Source organism: Alligator sinensis, unplaced genomic scaffold (assembly GCF_000455745.1).
Source record: "Alligator sinensis unplaced genomic scaffold, ASM45574v1 scaffold758_1, whole genome shotgun sequence".
NCBI classification, from domain to species: Eukaryota; Metazoa; Chordata; order Crocodylia; family Alligatoridae; genus Alligator; species Alligator sinensis.
This window is the reverse complement of record NW_005842457.1, coordinates 941,771-948,419: the sequence shown is the minus strand read 5'-3', so window position 1 is coordinate 948,419 and position 6,649 is coordinate 941,771.

The following is a 6,649-nucleotide window of genomic DNA, read 5'->3' as shown; positions in this document are numbered from 1 at the left end:
GAGAGGAAGCTCTGCGACCACTCAGATTTTGCTGAGCGATTCTCCCACGAGATGTTTGGGTAATTGAAGTCACCCATGACAACCATGGTCCTGGAGCAAGCTGCCTCAGCCAGTTCCTGGGCAAACTCCTGGTCAAGCTCAGGACTTTGGGTGGGAGGTCTGTAGTAGACTCCCACCATTGTGTCCCCTCTGTCGTGTTCCCCATGGATTTTAACCCAGAGGGTCTCCAGCCGTCCACCTGGTCGCCAATATCGGCTTGCAGGGACGTGTAGCTTTCCTTAACAGAGAGAGCTACACCCCCGCCCCTTTTCTCTACGCGATCCCTCCTGTACAGGGTATAGCCATCTATCCCCGTGGTCCAGTCATGGGTGTAGTCCCACCAGGTCTCCGTTATCCCTATGACATCGTAATTGTTTGCACTGAGCAGGAGGATGAGCTCCTCCTGCTTATTCCCCAAGCTCCTGGCATTTGTGTACAGGCAGGCAAGTGCCCCCTGGGGGGCTCCTTCCTTGCCCACAGGTTTTACCAGGGCTGGGGCAGGGGTGGGCTCCCTTAAGTGCCATTTAGTGGTTTAAGGCAGGACTAACCCAAAATGTCAGGCCGAGTTGAACTGGGCTTCTTAAAGATGGCTGAGCACAAGTCAGTGGGAATTTTTGGAGCTAGACTCCTTAAAAACACCTTGTAAATCCCAGCCTAAATGGTAATACTCTTGCAGGGGCAGAGAGTGTGAAAAGGGCTGGAAGAGAGAGGTAGCAAAGACATTCAGAGGAAATTTAAAAGGGAGCACATCAGATGGAGGTAGGCAGGGCGCCTGTTTCTGAAGGCTCCCTCAGGCTAGGCTCTCGACATTTGCTGCCACTTGAAACGACAAAGGGGAAGCAAATTATGGAACTTCAGGTGTTTGATTGGCATGGAGGATAAATGTGAGCAAAGAGACTGAAACAAGTAGATTCATGTAAAACCGAGGCACAATAGCATTCAAAGCACTGATAGCACTTTTTAGCATTCGGTTGCTAGTGTGAATGTGTTTTAAGTTACTAATGACTAAGAACTATTACTGCGTGATGGCTGTGCAGAGATCTGAATGATCAAACACAGTGATTTCAGTTCAGAAGGAATATATCACAAAACTCTTGTGATCTGCTGGACAGGTAAAGTAATGTGTCGTCTCCTGTACCTGATCCACAGAGGTTATGAGTCTCTTAGCATGCCTGGCCTTTTAACTCAAGCTGTAAAAGAGGGGCTTTCAGATCTCAATAGCTCCAGTGTCAGCCCCCCAGTATATAGGAGCTGTCAGCACTGAAGCTGTTGCGGGTCTCAGATGCTGGGGACAGGCTCTCTGCCCTGCTGAGACACTGGCTATAGTGTATGTTATGTAGGCCCTCTGGGCAGAGGAAGCTACAATACTTTGAATCTTCAACCAGCCTCCACGCGACAGCAACCAGGACATCTGACACTAGCTGTTGAGCTGAGGACCTGGCATGAGTTTCTACAGCCTGAGCAAAGCATCCAGGCTCTGTAGGTAGGGCTGACACAGGTCGGTGCCCTCTGTAGATCCAGCACAGAAGAAATCCATAATAAATCCTACCCTTACAGTGGGTACATTGAGTTAACACTATGTGCCTGCTAGATAAGCTGGATGATAAAACCGCATAGCACATGACAAACATTATCCTGGTATTCAGGATACCTCCAATTCACCACAAAACAAAATAACACATGACATACATTAACATTTTAAAAAATATTTACAGGATAATAAACGTGTAGCTTGTTACGTCTAGCTCTTTCTAGCTGTATGTTTTAATCAACCACTGTAATTGCCCTTAACAAGACACACACAGCTGACTTCTGAGAAGTAACTAGTGTGCTTAACAAAGCATAAATGATGCCTTTGTCATTGAAATCCGCAGGGATGGCAAATGGCTAGGGCTATCCATCCAATATAAATGGCCTCCTGCATTAGCTGTGGACATTTGAAGTGTATGAATAAATGCCACCAGCAAGGACTCCCTGGCAGCTGAGTGAACAGAACTGTTGCTTCCTCTGTGGTGCTAAGTAACTTCGATACCTCCAGTCCTCATAGATAAGCTGACTGTGTGAATAAGTCTCTAATTTAGGTCCTTACAGGTGGCATCACCCTTTATCTCTTTTGGTCAGACATGTAATTAAGCTCCAATGCTCCATACCATTGGCAGAATCCAGAAGTAAGATATAAGACTAAATTCAGCCTTTTCTTTCTTCAGTGTGGACTGTGACTGTTTACACCCAGGTTGAATTTACCCATGGCTGGGTAGATGGCAGGCTAAGGTGACTGTATGTTGTGGAGAACAACATTTGTTTACTTGTGCCACATCCTGTGAATCTTTCTTATTTCACTATATTATCCACCTGGAACAGCTTGTTATAAAACTGGATTGTGAGGTCTCTGGGAAAAAGATTGTCATAACAGTATTTGTATTGCACAATGGTGCACCAATGATTGTTTGAGGCCCCCGGCACAACAGCAACAGAAATAATAGTAATGTCATACCTGGTAGCTCTAACAGGTATGTGCTGTGACACAGCGGGTTATGTCTGGGTCAAAGACTGAACTCCATTTTAGGTGAGGAACTGCATTTTGTTGTATGTGCTGAGTTCCTGTTTAACCTTGCCAAGGCAGGGTTATTGCACAGTATTCCAGATAACACACTTGTGTGCCTTAACTGCATTTGCCCAATGCATCATTTAGCATGGGAGACCTTTGATCTAGACCTTCACTACGGCTAGGACACCTTCTTGAAGGATTATTACCCTGAGCAATCTACGGCCATTGCCCTTGGATGCTGGCCCAGGCTCATAGAACAATGGTTTTTCTGTAGAGACACAAGCACAGATGATACCTCTGATATTTCTCAACCTGACCACATGGCCAAAGAAAGAAACTATTTAAGAGAAAGGGTAGGGCTGTCTTTCATCACATGTAGGATGGAGAGAAAGGGCGGTTGGGGGTGAGGGGGAGTGGGATCTGCCTATCCTGACAAGGAAACAAATCCCACACTTAAAGAAAGGATGAAACCAGATTACGGAGAGTTGATCTCAGGTCTGTTGTTATTTTGCAAAGATTTCTATGCCTTTTCAGAATACAGTGACTAAGATTACGAAATCCCTCAAATAGGCCTTTCTTGCTTTCTTGCTGCATCATTTCTTGAAGCAGTGAAACTAGAAGGCAGGCATCCTCAGCACTGTGGAATTTCGAGGTACTGTGTGAAAGTATCTAGAGGGGTGGGAAGGTCTGAGGCACTGAATTCAGGGCTTAAAGTGACTGATGCTCAGTGTCCCACATCTCAGTGAAGTGCTCAGACAAAATGTTTGAGCCTGGAAGTGCACCCAGAATCTCAGGGTTCTAGAAACAGTGACAAGATTCATCCTATACACAACTGACTTAAAAGCATGTGGGACACAGCATTTGGAGCCACTATCACCAACCTGGAGTCCATAGAGAATGACCCTGGGAGGGGTTGTAACAGACGCAGTAGCAATTCCTGTGTATGAGTAGGAGGATAAACTTCTACTTAAGGCAGTAGAGGAGAAATCAGGCAATCTAGGTTCTGTGCCTTGCTCTTGCTTCGCACTTCTTGCATAACCTTAGGCCAGTGGTTCTCAATCATTTTACACTTGAGGCATCCCTCATTTCACTCAAGGCACCCCTTTTTGGACTTGAGACACTCCTCACTGGACTCAAGGCACCCCTCCATCCCTTTTGGAAACCATGCAGTGTGCAATTTCAAAAAACTAATTTATTTACTACAGTGATTACCTCCTTGCAGAGGGGCTGGGCAGTGGGAGCAGGGAAGTAGCCACGCAGAGACAAGCCTGAGCCTGCACTTATCTCCTCCCACCTGCTTATCTCTTCACACTTTGCAGCACCCTTCAAAAGATCTCACAGCACCCCAAGGTGCCCCAGTGCCCTGGTTGAGATTCCCCACCTTAGGCACAACCCTTAGCTTCTGCGCACCTCAGTTTCCTTCTCTGGAAAACAGCGGTATTCATTCATGTTTAAGCCACAGAGGTATCTTGAAGTTAAATCCATTAATACTTGCGAGAGGTTCAAGTACCATGGTGATAAGTACAACAACAATGCTTTAAATTAAATAGTGAAGGAGATTTCATGTTCTACCCACCAAATAAACTTATACTGCACTCCAACCACTCAGACTGAAATAAGACCCAGAATCAGGCCCTAACTCTTCACATCTCCTCCTGTCACAGGATGAAGGCCCAGCCCCTTAGGTTACTGTGCATCAAGGCTGGGTGTGTTTTTCTCTTGGACTCTTTATGTGGGATGGCCTGAGGGCTTGCAGCTGCCAATAAAACTGGAAAAAAACAGTGGCGTGAAGCTAGGTGGGTGCTCTGACCAACAACCAGGGTGTGGCCACACCCTTGAACTTTTCCTCTCATCCTGCCTTTTCCTCTCACTGCAATAATGCCCTTCCCCCTGAGCTACCAAGCACCAAGACTCCAAGTCTATGTATCTTAGACTCCTTATAAGGCCAGAGGGTTTATGCACACCCCAACATTTAAAAACATTGCGATATGCTGCTGAGAGCTGGGCTTTGTAACTGCTAGGGGTAAGGGCATGAGACTGAGGCTGCCCACCTGTGTTGTGGCCCATTCCTGCAGGACAATGGTACCTATTCTGCTCTTCAATGGCATTGGCACTGGAGCTGCCAAGCCTTTTTTCCCCCTGATCCAAACATAGCTCAGATAGGCTCTTGAGCTGACCTGACCAGTGGCAGAGCTCCAGAGCACAACTTTGCAGGGCTTGGCTCTCCATTCTGAAACATTTTCAAATGCATACATGGTAAATCCAAGGCTTATTTTTGATCTTCCTTAAATAAAATGTTACCACAGGAATTCAAGTCCTTGAATATTCAGCAATTAACTATGCAACAACAATACATCAGCTTGACATGTTCACCAAGCGATGATGGAAGGCATAAGAACGTGCAGCTAATGTGATATTATGTGGCATGAAAATAAATGGCTGACCCTAAGAAAGACTGAAGCGAGGTGACGTACTCTCTGGAAATATACTACTGTTTGCATTGGGTGGCACATTGATTCCACTTGACATGTAATTCCTTGTTTCAATTCAATTATACCAAACACTTCCTTTTAGTGATCTGAATGTTCTTAGCTTTTCTCTTAGGCCTTCAGCAATGTAAATCCATTAATCACATAATGATTTGCCCATGAATATCAGAGCGAAAGATGGAACTAACATTTGAGGTTGACAAAACTGTACGGTTCTTGGATTTCTCATCCTTAAACCACTGTAGTGAAATAAGAGCATGGGCTGCAAATAGATCTGGTCACCAGCCTCCAGGTTAAAAAGCCACAAATATAAATCATCTTTAAAAATGATTTTTAAATTAAATTTTGAATTTTTAAATATCCTGGGTTGGCAAAATAAAATGTTCCAGTGGCATGTTTACTGGTTTGCTTTGACAAGGGCCATATAAATATAGATACAAACCAGACTTCAGCACTCCTCACCTTTCCTTCTTACAGCTGCCTTTTTAGACAACTTTTGGCATGTCTATACATGCCTGTACGGTGATGTTGCTACTACACCGTACTTTACTACTTTAGTACTATCTTTTGGAAGTACTAAAGCACAGTGCAGTAGCAGCCCATACTGCGCCATATGCTGGGCACATGGTTATTTTTAGCTGCTACTTCGCCATAGCGGTGTGCTGGCCACATGTAGATGCACGTGCTCACTACGTCACCGTAGCACATCGCTACAGTGACGTAGTGTCATGTATAGACATGCCCTTTCATAAAGTCATAGATTCATAGAAGTTAGGGGCTGGAAGGGACCTCATGAGATCATCAGGTCCAGCTCCCCTGCTCTTAGGCAGGAGAGACTGCTGAGGTCAGATGACCCCAGCAAGGTGTGTGTCCAGTCATCTTTTGAAGATCTCCAGGGTGGATGATTGTACCACCTCTTGGGGAGCCTGTTCCAGACTCTGGACACTCAAACTGTAAAGAAGTTTTTCCTTATATCCAATCTAAAGCCATCTTCTAGTAGTTTATGTCCATTATTTCTTGTCTTCCCTGGGGTGCCTTGGTGAACAGATGCTCTCCCAGCCCCTGATGTTCATTCCTTATATACTTATACGTTGCCACCAAGGCCCCCCTAAGTCTTCTCTTCTCAAAGCTGAACAGTCCCATGTCCTTCAGACTCTCCTCATATGGCCTGTTTTCCAGACCTCTAATCATTTCTGCGGCCCTCCTTTGGACTCTCTCAAGCTTTTCCACATCCTTGTTGAAGTGCGGCACCCAGAACTGGAGGCAAGTACTCCAGCTGTGGCTTCACCAATGCTGAGTAGATCAGGAGGATGACATCCTTAGTTTTGCTTGAGATGATTTGTTTGATGCACGCCAGTGTATTGTTTGCTCTGCCGGCTATAGCATCGTATTGGGGGCCCATGTTCATTCTGTGGTCAATCATGACCTCTAGGTCTCTTTCAGCTGTGGTACTAGCTAGTGTAGCACCGCCGAGCCTGTAAGTATGTTGCGGATTATTTCTCCCCAGATGGAGCACTTTACATTTCTCAGTGTTAAACATCATCAGGCTTTGATCCACCCACCTTACAAGCCT